The sequence below is a fragment of the Struthio camelus genome, chromosome 7 (genome assembly GCF_040807025.1).
Source record: "Struthio camelus isolate bStrCam1 chromosome 7, bStrCam1.hap1, whole genome shotgun sequence".
Taxonomy (NCBI): domain Eukaryota; kingdom Metazoa; phylum Chordata; class Aves; order Struthioniformes; family Struthionidae; genus Struthio; species Struthio camelus.
The window spans coordinates 4,436,955-4,454,166 of NC_090948.1; the positions used below are offsets into that span (position 1 = coordinate 4,436,955).

Here is a 17,212-nt window from a genome sequence, read left to right on the forward strand (position 1 = left end):
AAGTGATTAAGTTATACTGAGGTTTTATTTTCAAAGTAGATTTCTAAACCTCAAGACTGAAGAAAAGCATGAAATATGAACTAAATATAACCTCAGTGCAACCTGAGGGTTCAGAAACTAGAAATCAGACAAAAAAAAGAACCCACAAATATTGTTTCTTAAAACTCATTATTTAAAAAATACATTTCAGAGGTTTTTCAGACTGACAAATCAGTTACCTTTTTTCAAGGCTTTCAACTGTCAATTCCACAAGGCAGACTACATTTCCTTTCATGTTGGTGCTGAACCAATGCCGCGGCATAGTACAGAGGAACAAGTCGATGTGTTCTCACCAAGAAGCCACTCAATCTGAGGTACTCGCTTCTAGCGGTAATCACACTATTCCTAAAACATATCAGGAAAAATAAGGAATATTAGCACCCATCTTCGGAGTTCCATTTTGGGTAGATGCAATCTATTTAGCTAATTTCCTCATACAGCAGAATAGCGACATGTTCCTTTCCTTTCCAAACTGTCAGTCATTGTGTTTGATTGAATCACTGCAATATTCCATCCTAAAGATGACTCTGCTATAGCTCTGGCTACAATGATTTCTTCGTGCTTATAGGCATCACCTACAGTTTTGCATTGCCTCGGAGTTAAACGTGAGTAAGATAATATTGTAGAATCACAGAATAGTTTTGGCTGGAAGGGAACCTTGGAGGTTATCTGGTCTACCCTCTGCTCAAAGCAGGGACGACGTCAAGTTAGTGCCAGCATGAAAGTCAGATCATTTTGCTCAGGACCTTGTCCACTTGAGTTTTGAATGTCTCCAATTCAAAATATGTAGCCCAAATTTGCACGAGTTCTCTTCAAAGTGTATACACTCTGCCTCTTTTCAGTGCTGTCAGCCTATATAAAGTTTAATTTTGTTGCTTATTCATTGAGAGATAATGTGCCTGGAGACCACAGAGCCCCAGGTTTGCTGAGGTTGCATGAAATAAAGGAGAGTCTAGATTAGAGCGTCACTTCAAAGTGACCTAGAACTCCAAGAAAAGCTTCAGATTCTTTATCTTTCAATGTATTAGCAGCAAAAAAAATTAAGCTGGCGTAATACTAGAAGGGCCATGATAACAATCATAACAGCGCTGATATTTATCATACAAGTCTATAGCTAGAACTAGTTAAAGGCCGTTATTTCTTTTCGGCTAGAATTTTCAAAGTTCTAAAATATTTTAATTTACCAAAGAGAGACTGCTCAAAACTTTCCAGAAAAAAGAACGGTTTTATTTAAAACAAATCTCAAATAATCATACCACTTCAGATTCGGGGGGAAGCAGGAAGCTGTAATTTATCCAGGAGCTCAGGAAGCTGTGCTCTTCAGCTCTGTGCCATCTCCTAAAGTCTCCAGTATTCGTGCCAGTGAGCCCAGCGCGGCAGGACCAGAGATGAAAACTCTGCAGTTATTGTGATGCCTAGCCACAATACGGGGCTCACCCAGAGACAGACTCCTTCAAAGTCCTGGCTACCTCCCAGTCCTCCTGGCAACCTGGCAGGGAACTGATTGGCCCACTTGTTAGCACAGCACAAAAAAAATTGCTGAAACTCGTATGTTTATGCGAAACAGCTTGGTTTCAACAAACTGCCATTTACCCCAACATCTGTATTTTTGGAAAGTGTCCAGTGAGCTCTATTTCTCATCCAAAAGGAAGTATTTCACTTATCATCCAGCAGCCATCTCTCAAACAGCTGTTTACCTACAAGCTGTTCTGAGATCTCGTGTCTTCTGAATGCAAGTAGAAAGCAACACAGGCAGCTCACTACGCTTACAAGAGTCGAGTACGTTCCACTGTATCTAAACTAGGCTAAACAAGGTACATCCTAGGCACACTGACCCCTCAGGGGAATGCGAACAGTCTAGTTCAGATTACATTCACATTAAGAAGACCTAATTTAGTCCTGATGCTTTGAGATACACATGGAAGCTAGTTTATACAAGGTCATCCCACAAGAGACAGGAGATTTTTTTGCTGTAACTTTGGCAAACATTCTTGCTTTTCATCATCGTCATCTGCATGCTATTTTTTTTCCATCTTACTTACATTAAATGGTCTATAGCAGAGGTCATTTATGTAGCACTCCAGACAACTATTTCAGGGGTTACATGCAATACAAGCACATTTATTTTAAACATTATTTCACATAGATGGTCTCAGAAACACTGCGTAGTTTTATAACTGACAAGACAGTGGAGGCTACATGGTATGGATGAAAAATCTGAATTGCATTTCATGGCAAATTATTCAGCCATAAAAATGATGACTAAAGAGAAAAGGAAAGAAAAATGATAAAAAAAAGAATGCATATATGTTAAAATAAGATATCTTGATATTCTTAGGCACATTCCCTCCCTCTCATTATATAGAATAATTTTCGTAGGTGAGGCCTGTGCACGTGCAATTGTCTCTAAGACTTGGTGCCAAATACTTAAACAGAAAAATTAGCTAGATTTGCCTGTCAATAATTACTGTTCCCCGTGGAACATTTCCTTGGGTGCTCTGTTTTTCTCCATTGCCCATGACAACACTTCCCATAGCAGAGGCAACATTTAGCTTCCACCTTCCTGCACAATAAAGTAGCAATTTCCTCATTTACATAGCTCAGGTCTTCCTCACTGAACAGCTGCAGTATCTTCTTGAATTTTTGCCTTTTTTTTTTTTTTTAAAAGTACCAAAAAAATTAGTTTGAGGGAAGGATAGCTACAGCATCTTAAAGAGCAGCTGTCCTTTACAAATCAATCCCAGGAAATATTTCATCTGTTTATACCATGAATTGGCAGAACATAGGCTTCTTTATTCTGAAATATTCTATCATATGCTATTGAGCAAATAGTGAGCCGAACCTCAGTTCCTAACTAGAGCTCACAAATATAACAGATACAGAGGCAAGCATCCAGTTTAGATTTTACCTCACAATCTTAGTTCTAGTTCAGCTGAAGATTCTCCACAATACCCGGGGGAAAAAAGGGGATAGATTGTGTGGTTTTTTGCTTTTACTAGGCATCGGTTTCTCCCCAGTGCTTATAGCTCCTCTCGGCTAAACTGACATAAACTGACAAAGAAGTCTAAGATTCCTGTAAGAAAGGAATCTTCTAACCTTTGCCTGGAAAGGAGGTCACAGAAAGCTGAGCGATGGTTAATCGCGTGCTGGCACAGAGTGCAGCACAAAGAAGTGGTGTCCCGTGGAGCTCTGAGGTGCTCAGGCAGTCACTCATCCGTCTGGTTTTCAATGCTAAGTTCCATGGAAATCTTCCCCTGCAGTTAAGGAAATACACATATATGTATTTTTAGTATAGCGACATTGGTAGTTAGGGATTTGGATTTTTTCATATAGGATTTCTTATGGAAAGCAAGCCTTCCAAAATCCCAGATTCTTTGCGCGCCTGCTGGCTGTAGTCAGAGCAATAAGGATGTGGCCCGAGATCCTGTGTCAATACAGTAATAAGCTGTAATAATAGACTCTAAGCTGTCATAAGAGGATATGAACAATCCTTGTTTGGCTAATGGAGAATTCAGTCACGTCTGATGACCGTCAGCTGAGATGATCTCAGGAGGAAGGGAATCTGCCCACAACAAATAGTTTGCTGTCTGCCCACAAACGCAGTTTGCCCCTCCGTGGCAATGTTCCCAGCTTGTTCCCTTCCACGCGCCTCTTCCTCCCTCCACGCTCGCCGTGCACACGAGCTGACGTTAGAGAGCACGGTCCTTGCAGGGCCACCCCCAGCTTTGCCTAGTTAAGGGGTGCGTGACAGCAAGGGGCAGGGGAAATCCCCCCTCATTTTGCAGGCAGATGTTCGGCAAAATGGGTCTCCTGGCACAGCTGTCTGCTCACGGTATACAAGCAGCCTGCGCTGCAGCAGAGGCTTGCCTAAGGCAGCGGTATAACGGAAGAAGTATGTTTTCACTATTCCACAGCTCGTGGGGGCTGAGAATTTTGCCCCCTGCAAGATTTCCCTTCCTTAGTGCTTCCCCAGACCTGCATGCAGACTGCCACAGTCTTCATGCCAGCGACGGGGCATCTACAGCTCGGTACAATTTGGGGGAGAACAAGGAAAGGAGCAGGCAGTGGCGATGCGCGGTCCTTACTGCCAAGCCTGCCGCAGGACCAGGGTTCCTTCACCGACCAGCTTCCCCATTTTTGTTTAGGAAGTCGTAGTAATTGAAGAGCTATCGTCTCCTTCATTTATGGAGACACCATTAATCCCGATGCCATTAAAATCTCCAGGTTTCTGGCTTTCCTCAGGAACAGTCTGCTATTCTGTGGCAACATTATAGTGGCAAAAGTGGCAAAAACTGCACGGCCACTGTAAATACACATTTTGCTGGTCTCCTCGGGAAGAAAAAGAGTCAGGCCATGATAGCCCGGAACAGGATTTTGCTGTTGCTTCCTGTTGTGGCAAAGAAGGTGCCACAGGAGGGCACAGGGAAAATGAGTCATTCCTGAGATCATTAACTAATTAATGCCCTGCTGCTCCCCCAGGCAGGCCAAACTGATGTACATATGAGCAAGGCTGACATAGATAAGTGGGAAATTCTGTTCCTAAAGGAACTTGGGAAGGTATTTTGTCCCCAACGCACCTAAGTCCCAGACAGCAACCCAATCCGCTCTCCTCGCCGGAGGTCCTTACATTCCTCCCTACCTAATCTGGGAGATTAACCAATCTTAACCGTCATTAAGATCTGTTATCTACAAATGCTCAGAAATGAGTCTTTCTGGCGAGACAAATGCTTCTCTTTCCAACCTGGGTCAGAGTGAAGCTTTAGGGGTCCGACCGAAACGCAGGGCCCACTGCTTCCCAAGGAGTGCTCCAGGCTTCCCGAGAAAAGGCAAACACCAGCACCCCCAGCACGGAGATAGTCACCTTCAGCCACTGCCACTGCCACCCCCACGTTTCAAACGTCTCTAGGTCTTCTTCCCAGACCAGCAGGGAAGTGGACGAATCGGGTGGACCGGGTCACCGCTGTCACAGCGGGAGCCTTGCGTTCTGCTGAGACAAGGCTGAAGGAGGCAGACTTCCCAGACTACAGTTTTCCCAGAGATCTTTAAAACTATTCCAGAAACAAGTGCACTCTAGAAGAAAGCCGCTAGTAAATTCCAAGTCTCATCCTGCCAGGACACGACATCACCCGATATCCCCTCTGCGCTCCACTCCAGATGGACCCCAGAGCAAAAAACTCCCCAGAAAAGGGGAATACTGCCATCAAAAAGGGACACTCTGCCCCAGCTGCTTGGAGAGCTCCAGCCTCGGGACTTGGGATCAGCAGGAGGGTATCTGCCGCCTGGCTGCTTCTCCAAATCCCTGCCTTTCCCCGGAGACCGCGTTTCTCTGTTAGCCTTCTACCATGCTCGCTGGAGCTGCTGGGGAGAGAGGAGGCAGCGGCTGGTCGCAGCTGAAGACAGCTAATGCAAAGGAGACTCCCAAGAGCGTGGGCAGCCTGCCAAAGAGCACTGCCAGGTGCTTGCTGTTTATACGGCTTAGTATATTATACTAAACAAAGATCAATATCAAATACGTGGTCGTCTTCCCTGCCTTAGAGCATGAGATTGTCCAGAGCACTTTGCACCCCGTTGTGGCTACGCACAGGCATCGAGTGCAATACATGGACATAAAAGATAAAGGAAGATAAAGAATACTACAGTATATCGATAAAACTGCATCTTACTCCAGGGAAAGCACTGGCGGTATTATAAGAGTACAAATAGCTACAGATCTTAAATCAACCGCCTGGAAATTCTGGGTGTGCTTTTTGCTGAAGTACGAAAAAAAAACCCTCAAAAGTGAAAGCCACCAATTATGCAAGTGCTGTAACCTTCTTATCTCCACTCGATGACAGAAAAGACCTCAGAAGTCAGAGGACGGTGCATAGGCCCAACCTCACTTTATCAAGCCTGTGCGAGGGTAAATCGTTTTGAGACTGATGGATAAAGCCACAATAGAGGAGCCAAACCCTGTTAGTCTGCACAAAGGCAAGGTCAGCCATCTCTCCGAGTCCTGTAGGCCCAGGCCCAAACTCCAATTACTTCATTGTTGTCGAGATACAATAGTGTGCGATAACATCTCCAGCTACGTGTTTTATTTCTGCGGCGTTTCACAACAATACCTGCACCTCGACGCCCAGCTCCAACCAGCCTCTGCTGCCACGACAGCGGGGAAGCGAAGGTGGTGCCCAGCAGCGCGGGAGAGATTTGGGGTCAGACTTCTCCGGGGACAGGGCAGCGTGAGACAGACTTTGTCTGTGTAGCTGCACTACACAGACTCACAGCCGCGGGCCGGTCGGCTGGGACAGCGCAGGTTTAACAGTGAGAAGAGGCAGTTTTCTACTAAAGCCTCTCTTGCCACCAGCCAGGAGGCAGCTGAGAGCTCCCTCCGGGGCCTCCCAGCCATTGCCCCGGCAGACGGCACCCGTAGCACGGGGAAGGGCAGGGGCTTTTCATTAACAACTTTTCTGGATGTCTGAGTTAAGGACAATATGCTACACAAAGTAAATAAAGTGTATGAGGTCTCACTGCCACCACAGTTTATTAGGTCGCCTCAATAACCTAACCCTAAACCCTTTTGAAAAAGGGTTAGTTGAATCATATGTAGAGCGAGTTACAAGAAAAGCTAGCGCAGCGCAGGGGAAGAAACTTGGAGCCCTGACACAGAATAGTGAAAATTCATTTAAAAAAAAATACTATTTAAGTATTTGTGGTGATCGGAACCTAAAATAATAAATACTCATTACAAGGAGGAAGATGCCCTCTCGTCTGTACAGAGATAGCAAAGGATATGGAAATTCCACATGACATTTTAAACGAACACAATTTATAAAGCTCTCTGTAGTTTCTGCGAGGTTGGGAACCATGACTTGAGAGCATTTTTGCTGAGGGGATCTCTATCCTATGTTTACATTTCTGGATGGAGGCCTCTGTGTTTCCATTTTCTTAAGCACAGATATGGCTTTGCAAGGAAAGATCCAGAACTGAGGTGTGAAAAGCAAAATACCGAGATGAATCTCCCAGTAGGTCACCACAACCCGTGTTACGTCAGATGTGAGATAATCTTCCCTTGTTTGCCACATGAATTGGATGTGTAGCTAAGGCCAAAATTAATACTTGGATTTTCTGTGTAGATCAGACTGGAAAAAAGATAAGCTGTTAGATTTTAGATAATAAAAACTTTCCTAAGTTGCATACTTTAACGGAAACTCTCAGAAATAATCTGGAAGCTATCCTCTGATGAAGAACTTCAGGCAAGGTCCTCAAAACATGTTTACCTTATTTGAAAGGCCATTTAGTCACTCCCCTAAGAAACGGGTTTCACTATTTAACCTTAACTTTACAAGGACTTCCCTCTCCTACACTTCAGAGATTTTAAATTGTATCTTCTCAGATAACTACCACCACCAGTCCAAACCGCAGCTTGAGGCTTGCTGCCTTCGTTACAGCATGGACCATTTGAACGACTTTGTGAAAAGCCCTGGCTTCTGTACTGTCTCCACAGAATAAAATTAACCCGAGACAGGGGTCATGATCTGATCCAGTCTCTTCAGGATTTAATTACCCTTTCGCCATTCTGATACTTTAGAAGCCCTTAACTCTTTGGTTCACCTGCTTTTCAGAAATTCTCCAGCTCAGCTGCCAATATCTGCTTTGTCTGGACATGTCTAAATTGAGCATCACTGTCATTTCTTACTCAGAAGCCTCTGACAGTATTGATTATGGACAACCTCAACTTCTGCTGCAAGATTCATTGTACCTGAAAATAATTCATGTGCATGTTTCTGGGATAGATCCTCCTTTCATTGGGAAACCTCTGGATGGGATGAAGCATGGATTCATTGAGCCCAGATTCAAAGTGAGCCTAGAACGGCGAGGGCTACAAGTACCTGTAAAGCATTAAACAGCTCAGGCCTCCCCTAAGTGTGGCCTTCGACATGGTCCTGCAGGAGCAGGATGGGGAGGACAGCGCAACACCTGCCTGCAGCCCTGCGCAAGTCACCTGTCTCCTTGCAAAATTTGGACCTGGCTGGAACGTGGTTTGTCCATCAGATGCCAACTCATTTCCCCAGCAAGCATGATCCAGGTTCGCCAGCCTGTAAATACCTCTCTGTGGTGATGGGCAGCTGGAGATGTTGCTGTTAGGTTTAGAAAGCTCATTTGGGTTCATGCTGAGGGGGATTGATGCTGTATGTATAAGCTGGGTTTTGGCTTATTGGTAGCACTACCAGTGGCCACGCAAACACTACTGCTTTCTCTTTCGAGTCATTTTCACAGAACTGTTGGGAACTTCACGTTATTTTAGCATCTACCTTTCTGTTGGCCATCTGAAGTGGACATGCTCAACAGGCACCACGGCATGTGCCAAGCACCAGGCAGGCAGATTAACAGGCGGGCATGGTGGTTTCCTAAGCCTGATTTCCTTCGGAAAGCAGACTGAAAAATAACCTGCATCCCACAAGGGTTGTAAATAAATCTCCTGTAAATAAGCGGAGGCTGTTGCTCCCTGTTCCCCTGGCTGCCAGCCAGGACGAGTGACGGCATCAGCGAGGGCCTGTGGCCACCGGAGCAGCCTGCCAGCGCTCCTGCCTGTCCTGGCGTCACCACGCCACCGTGAGAGCCGTGTGGCACGGCGCCAAGCCCTCCTGGCCTCCCGGACAACCTCCTGCTTTGCTTGCTTTCCTTAGCTTTCCTATCGGCTACGCTGCTGACAGCCCTGCAGAAACGTGCTGGCACTGGCAAAACCAGGCTGCTCTCTGTCTTTGCTGACATGGAGTGGTTTGGCTGTGCTAATCCAAAGCCCAGAGTTACCGGAATAGCTATATTTACACACTGTTTTGACTATAACGATGACTTTAAAAGATTTATATCTTTTATATCTTTGTAGAGATGGGAGCAAAGCAGCAATCAGGGCCAACCCTGGCAAAGATGGGAGAGTCTACAAAGAAGAATGGAAACAGTTATTTTCCTAGAACATCTTTTAGGGCACCACTACAAGGACACTCTTACTTTGCAGAGATCAACTTTTTCCCTATGCAAACTCAGCCACCTTTTAAGAGATCGGCTATGCTGCCATGCGGGAATGATTTCCATGTAGACCTGACTAATCTGCCATCATCTACTTACGGCGCTGGTTTTGTCCAGTTGCTGAAATGGCCTCAGTTAGGAGTGAGGGAGAAATGGCATCGAGCTGCTGTCTGACACATCACATCTATCTGACCTGATTTGATTCTCCCGATGAGGGTTTTAAAAATATTTTCTTCCACGTTTCTCTGCTGAGCCAGTAATGGCCTCATCAGGCCAGGAGAGAGCTGGGGAAGGTGGGGCAAAGCGCGGGAACTGCAGGGATCCCAGGATATCCCAGGACGTTGCGGAGACAAAGCCACGACGGACAGGAGCTCAGGTGCGATGCCTCCCAGAGAGGTCGTGGTACATCCATCAGCAGTTTGGGGACGCTTAATACAGCTCCGATCTCCGCGAAGGAGCACTTCATGGAGGAAAGGCAGGCATCGGCTGCCAAGCTGTGATCTCTGCTACGTCTGACTCATCTGTGACTTAGGGTAGTTCACCTCTCTCTCTGCTCTTACTAGTGCTAAGGGGAAATATGATTTACTAACATAGATCCCAAAGGCGCAGGAGAAGTTTAATTAGTTTCAGCAGAAGAATCGAACAGGAGTTTGTCCCTACCAAGCAGAAAACTGGTCAAAGATGTCATTTAACTTAAACATCTGCAGCCGCGCTCACGGCGAGCGACGCGTTTGGCTGCAGACAAGCCTTTCGCACCCCTGCTCCCGAGTCTCTCTCGCTGTAATTAATCAGAGCTTTTCAAAAGACATTTACTAGCTGCTTCCCCGTTCAAAATCCAAAAATAATTGTCAGTAGCTATTTAAAGCCCTTCACAGAACGGCGCACCACAGACACAAACAAAACCTTTCTGGGTCAACCCAGCCTCGCCGCTGTTTATAAACAGGACACAAAAAAAGGACAGTCACGTTACACAGATAAGCACAGAAACTCTCGGTCGTAAAGAGCGTCCCCGGAGGTTTGTATTGCTAAGCTAATAGGTCACGCAGCTCGGCTTTAATAACCTGCCTATGGGCTCCTGCCTGGAAACAGGCATCAAAGGTCTGGGTAACGCTCAATATTTCTAGAGACGTTTGCAGCTTAGCTGACAAAAATGCCTCTTCAAACACACCTGGGCAGCTACCCAGCAGGAGAGGACCTCCACGCGCTGTCCGGCGGGCCAGACGCTGCGGCGCTGCTGAAGGCGCGCGGCTGAGGACAGCGGTGCCGCTCGGCACAGCGGAGCGGCTACGCCGGGCCGTACGCTCTGCGGGGAAACATCGGCATGAAAAAACAAGAAAACCATTTAAATGACGTGGCCGCAGAGGCACGCAAGCGATAACCTTGACTGATTGCTTATCCTGGAGTTTAGCAAACCAAAAGAAGAGATGCAAAAAGCTTTTTACGAATTGGAAGCGGAATGAGAAAGAGAGTTTCTTGCCACGGATACTACCCAGCACACAAACGTCAGCAGAAAAATCTTCAAAGCGGCGGTAAGGTCATTCCTATAAACAAGTCATCGCAGCCCTGAGCAGGCCTGCGCAGCCTCCTGGGCAACACGCATCCGGCAAATTGGATCGAGCCTGCAGGAGGAGACAGGTAACGACCGCTCCTTTCAACACGGCGAGGAGCAAGAGTTCAGACCGGACCCACAACAGCAGCTCCGGTTTTAACCTCTCTGCCGAATACCGCAACGCCCTCAGTAGAGCAACGGGCAACGCGGTCCAACCGAGAGCGATCGGACACAGCAGCAGGGCTGGCAGGCCCGCGACTGCCTGCTCGCTCGGGGCACAGGGCAGAGATGGACCCACTTGACATGAGTCACGTTTGCAAGCGCAGGTGCCCCGGTGAGGGCACACACCCCGCCGCACACAGTTAGCCAGGCAGGCATCTAACGCGCGCGTGCGGCTGACGGCCTTGACCTGCAGAGCCAACCTTAAACAGGCAATTATGCGCATACCTGCTATACAGCTACAGCAGCAGCGAGCATGATGAATTACTTCCACGTAACGAGATGGCACGCCACGCAGGTGCGCTCCTATCAGCCAGCAAATCTGCACTTCCCGCGTTGCTTAAGGACCAGCACAGATACAGACTGGGCTGTTGCTTTGGCGGGCGCACCGTGACAGTCTGTCCATGTCCGAGAAATTATCTGGAAACAAAGAAACGGGCTGGCAGACTGGGTGCCGCGCAGGAGGCGATCTGTAAGCCACAGAGCACGTTACGCCGCGTTACACGGGACGAGTAGCCCAGAGCTACGTGCTCTCAGTTTGGCTGCCCGGCATGCTGTGCCGCTGCTGCGAGTAAAAATCATTCGTGGGTGAAAGGGAACAGTAATACGTAGGGAGCCATCTGATTGCGAGCGCGTTTTAATATTTACGCGTTGCAGAGCTTACTATAAATTATTTTGCAAGCAGAAGTTTAAACGATGAGGAGAGAAAGCATTAGGGCTAATGTAAGTGTTTTGAGTCGTGCAGGGTTTGCACGTCTTGCGACTGACCTACACAGCCATTACGCTGAAACCACTCGCTGTTCTTCTGCAAAATAATTGGATTTGAGAAGAATAAATCATTATTACTCCATCCTCATCCTAAAGCTTCTACTGACCTTCAGCAGCACAGATCAGGTCCACATAGCACTTTTGAACCTCAAACTGCTTTAAAATGTTAATCTTTACGCCTGGCACTAGCGTCATTGTCCCAGTTCTGCAGCTGCGGAGAGCGTGGCAGAGAGATGGGCTGAGCTGCCCCATGCCGCAGGAAGTGGCGGATGATAAAAAATACAGCACTGTTTTAAAGGAAACTCCTTATTTCAGCCTGGATGCGGCCAGGGCTAAGCAGTGAAAGCGGGGACGGGGGCAGCGTGGGGTCCGGGGCAGCGCCGTGCCAGCGGCACCACCGTAGTGCCGGGAAGCGGAGCAAACCCACCACGAGGTACAGCGGCTCTTACTGCAACGTCTGCTCTGTTTAGGAGGAAAATAAGCATGTTAAGGTGTTCTCAGGGCAAAGTTATCCATGCCCTTTTTTCAGTTGAAATAAAATATAAAATAAAAACAGCAGGAAAGGTTCACTTTTGATTGAAAAGGCATTTCTCTCAAAAGCTGTTTGGATAGAAAAATTTATGATCAATAACCAGTTTATAAGCCATAATGAAATAAACTGAAAATGGCTGGTAGACGCGTTCACATCCTACAGTAGCGTTACAAGGATGAAGCAACCTCCTCCCTAACTTCCCACGTATTGTCAAATACCGTGCAAGCAAGAGGTGTTGCTAGTAGCAACTCTTGAGCGTTTCTCCCATTTGAAGGTCCCTGTCAACTTCGCTTGCGCTGTTTCCTGGGCCCTGATCCTGCTGCAGGTGGCACATTGCCAAAGGCTCTGCGCTTAATTGTCTTTCATTTCCTTTTTACCAGGCATGTGGCTGGAGCTACCTGGAACGGAAAAGGATTAATGCAGATCTTTACAGGATACCTGGTCGCTGCTGCAGCTAGATTCACTTTCTGCAGTTTGATCCTATGCTCGTTTGGGGTCCCAGTGAAGCCAAGTCCTAGATGTCACTACGGCAGGGATGGCACATTAAAAACAAGGAATTCCAAGAAGAGACTACGTGAAGCTGCCCCAAGGGCTCTGTAGCCTAATCCATCCATCCATCTGTAGCTCCATCAATCCTCTGTAGCTCTAATCCATCCATCCATCTCCTCCTGAAATTAGAAACCGCCAGCTCTAGAAACAAATATTAAGAGGGAGTCTATATACCTTGCTTCGTTCTGGACCTTACCTGCTCTCAGGTGTGGCTGGCAGGGGAGCTTCATTCTCCACGTCTTCACCTAGATCCCACCTCCTGATGGTCAGGATACTAATCTACTCACCCCAATTGGTATCACTGAGTGAAATGTTTTCTGAAGACTTATTAAAACGTAGAAAACAAAATGAAAACTGTAATTGAGATTTCCAGTGAATAAATGATGTTAGCCATTCTAAACCAGCATTTTGAAAAACTGAAGCAGTTCTATTTAAGCAAACCTCATCCACTTTTACCAACGAAGCTTCTCCCCGACCACGCTTAGCTCTCCTCCAGCCTCAGCCCGAGGGAAGGCAGCCAAAGCGCCGCTGCAGACAGCAGTTGTCAAGACAGTCTCCGATTTAAATAGGGACGAGGTCATTTAATGCTTTGCAGATGGTAAACAGCACATTACATTTCACCAGGAGATAAGCTGGCAGATGCTGCAGCCCGCGGCCCCGGGCCGACCCCGCTCGCGCCTGCCGGCCCGCGCCAGGCAGGCTGCCACGTCGCGCCTCCGCCGGGCGGAGGGTCCAGCTCGCCGGGACGGAGCCAGGGTGCAGCCTCCTTCGCATCTGAAAGAGGAAGGGGACTCTCCCATCCCTCCTCTTCAAAATTATTCCAGTATTGATTGACCGTACCATCAATCCAGCTGGATAGCAATAGAGCCTGTCAACACGGGCTCTTCCTAAACACTGCTGGATTTTCATCAAGGTCTTACCTGTACATAAAACAGCCTGAAAGACAGAGACCAGAGTGCTGGCGATAAATATGCTGATCTGTTCTTCTCGGATCTGTTAAAAAGTTGTGCTCAACTCTGAAACACTTCATCTTCTTTGATTCTCCCTCGAAAAACATTTTTTGTTGTTACTCTGAATTCATTTTTTAAATGACAACTCTGAAAGACTTGAGTCAGTGTCTTTTGTAACCGCAACTAAAAAAAGAGTAGATAAAATATCTGCACAGAAGTTTGATGGAGCAAAAAGAGCATCAGAACAAAAGCAGGTGTCAGTCTGCATGAGTATATCTGGAAAAGGGAAAAGCACAGAGTGTTCATTTTAGAGACGTTTTGATTTTAATTCCCCCCCACAATGACTGTGCAGTTACAGCTAAGAATTATTCAGAGGTATCAAAAATCATCACTACAGGAAAAAAAAGTAAGGCAGACCAGCATCGTATGTCAGGTCAGGTATCACGCCAGCAGGTATCTACCTCCCTAAAACAATCATGTTGCTATTTATGAAAAGTTATGTTCATATCTAACAAGGCTACAAGTGTAGCTGGAATTTGCCACGCTTAGATATTCTCTTTCAAGCGTTTCTGTGCCTGTTTTCAGGTGAAATTCAAGGGTTCTCTCTCTTTCCATTTTGGACTCCTTCCTCAGGAACCAAATCTTCTTTTTCACTTGGCAACGTGCTGCCAAAATGCAATCTTCTCTGACAGGTGCTGGGCAGGGTATCGTAGAAAAGGTCCCCCTTTATTTACATGGGAATTTTCAAAATATGTTATTTTAAGGAAAAAGTTACAAATAGAAGACAGGAATAAAAATGGGGTTACGTACACAGACGTTACCCTCAAAGCTCCCCTAGGCCTGTCCTTCCCAAGCATCTGTGATGATGAGCAGGACCGAGAATGACTGTTCTGGCCAGCTCTTAACACTACCTTAGTTTCTTTGATTTTAAAATTGTAGTTTAAAGTCACATTTTGGATTATCGCTCCTGTGCGAGCAGAGTCTGTTTCAGCTGCAAACTAAGTCTCATCCACTTCACCCAGCTAGGAGAACGACTGAGGTCCACGAACACAAACCATACCTACTCCTTGACAAAGCCCGAAGTCTCCCATGAAGAGCCGTGCAGATCATTTGACTTGAAATGCCAAATGCTGCACCTCCGTCCACATCCCCCGCAGCAGAGTTTTCTTCTCTCTGCCTAGCAGTTGTCTGGAGAAGAGTCCTGCAAACCCTTTGAGCTCTCCCCGGATATCTGCAAATCTTTCCAGGGTGCCGTGCACATATGGCAGTACGAACGGTTCACGCGGAGTAAGGTGGACCCCGTTCACACGCCTGCTGGCCTCGGAGAGCTGTGCTGGGATGTACCACGTTGCTGGGCTCAGACCTGCAAGCACACGCTGTCCTCCCCTCTCGCACCAGCACTAGCAGTCACTGCCGCACAGGCACACGGGACCCGTGTGGGGCTCCTGGTCCTCCACCCTGAATCCAGGGAGCGGGAATACGGGCTGTCTCACAGACCATCAAAGTCTGTGAAAGAGTAATCTATTTTTTTTTATAGATTACATAAATAATGAAATAGTGAAATGGTAATCTATTATATTACACAGTAGATCGACTGACACAGAAAAACTCTATCTTATCTTGTCTGTTGGATAGGCATCGAGGCCTCCAATGAACCCGGTTGAACGGTTCGCCAGTTCTCTCATGAGTCTTTACAGGCTGGGGCAGGGGGAAGAAAACAAACCTAAGTGAGGATTAAGGAAAAAAAAAGGGTTTTTTTTCCTTTTAAAAATAAATGTCAAGCTTTTATACTTATTTGTCTTGATTAGGTAAAAGAGCACAAACACAAACCCTTGTGGAGAGCACCTCTAACAGCTGGGGGAAATCTCTGGCGTAGCTTTGTTACCCCACAAACCTCAGCGAACTCCCTTGCTACCCTCTAGGTCCACTGAAAAATAGCCCCCCACGCAGTCCTTTCCACTGCCTCCAAAACCGTAGGTGAGTTTCTCCTAAGGCGCTGCCAGTCTGCCATTAACGTTCCCAAAATCTGCCAGAAACTTTGGGCAAGTTATCAAACATCAGAACAAACCTCTTGTGTCACTTTGCAGCTAGCAAACAACTTCAAAACAGGTCATTCATGAGGAAAATCTATTCTTCCGTGTCCTGCTCTCAGCGAGAGCTAACCCAGCACTTCGGACCCAAGCAGATGATTGTAACACTCAAGTCCTTCACTCAAACCACACTAAAAGTACAGCACGCTGCAGCTACAACATACGCTGACAACCCATTCTGAAGACACAGATAAAAAACCTAAACGTTATACCTAGAGAGAGTTTCAGCTACAAGACTTTTCTATTAAATTAAGCACACAGACTCCAAACCCCATAACTACAAGTCGACATGGAGTAACTTTCCTCTCCCCTACCCCTGCGCTGGGCCTGCCCGTGTTGTCTGCTCCCACCTGGCTCTTACCGATTGGAGAAGTGGGGTGGGTGACCTTCTGCATTGCTCCTGCACGGCACGATAATCATGTTGCGCTGCGGAGGACAATTTATGCAAAATTTAAAGACTAAGGCCAGAAACTCTGCCCCTCTGAGGCCACAAGCCTGCTTTCAAAGAAGCCTACACCAAAGTTTTGCTTTGCATGAAAAACTAGCGCTATTGGCACGGACAAGAGGAGGTCTGATACTCGACAGCACAGACCCAGCTTTGGGAGTCGAGTTATGAACCTGCCTCCAGCACCAGCTCTCCGCGTCACCCTGGGCCACCCACTTCTGCTCTTGAGGCCCTACTGTCTGCACTCAAAAAGAAAAAAAACAGTGCCAGACATGGAGTTTGCATATTGTTTTATATACGTGCATACACATATGCAACATTGCACAGTACGTATGCTGTGCACACAGTCAGTTAAATACATCACTGTTGCCACTAAATTTTGTGGCCTCTGTCTGTATTCAACTTCTCAGCTATAAAACTTTATGATGAAGCATCCTAGGAGCTTCCAGCGAGTCCCGAGTTGGCCTTAAAGCTCATTTGCTACCACAAGCAGTACTCTGGAGTCTCGCTGATAAAAACCTAGCGATCTGTAGAAAGAAAGAAATGAAAAATCCCAGGCTGCTTTCATTCAGAAACAAAATTTTGGCACTATTTTTAACCGGATGCTAGAGGGGAATTAAGAAAAATAATAAAGTACAGTCCTACTGTTTGGAAAGCGCCGAGTTGCCCGATGGAGGGGTTCGCTGGATCGCGCGAGTCACCAGAAGCTCTCGGGAGCCCGCGGCCGAGCGGGACGCTGCCCGGCAAGCTGTGGGGCGGGCTGCTTTTCACGAGCTCTCCCCCTTTGCCTGCCCAAAAGCCTGCTGGACACCAACACCCGCCGCCCCGCGAGATTGGCTTGCGCCCTCGGTTCGCTAGCGCAGTGGAGCTTGGCACGGTTCTGCTGCGGGGAAGAGACCTTCCTTGCAACCTGCGCTGTGGGAAGCGTCCGAGCCCCACCGGCAGAGCCCAGCTGCCAGGCTGAGCACGGCTGGGGTCGCCCAAGGCCACCGGCGCTCTTCAAGGAGGTCATGGGCGCTCATCACACGCACGCGTTCAAAGCGTATGAGCTATTTTGAATCTCCT

At 47.1% G+C, this 17,212-nt stretch overlaps 1 long non-coding RNA gene across 1 annotated transcript; it reads right to left on the reverse strand.

Moving 5' to 3' along the window:
* Positions 1–237: 237 nt before the first annotated feature.
* Positions 238–13,112, reverse strand: LOC138067893 (uncharacterized). Its single transcript, XR_011142326.1, has 3 exons — positions 12,552–13,112; positions 3,136–3,293; positions 238–384 (listed from the first exon to the last, which is right to left on the reverse strand). It is a non-coding gene; the product is annotated as an uncharacterized lncRNA (long non-coding RNA).
* Positions 13,113–17,212: the final 4,100 nt, after the last annotated feature.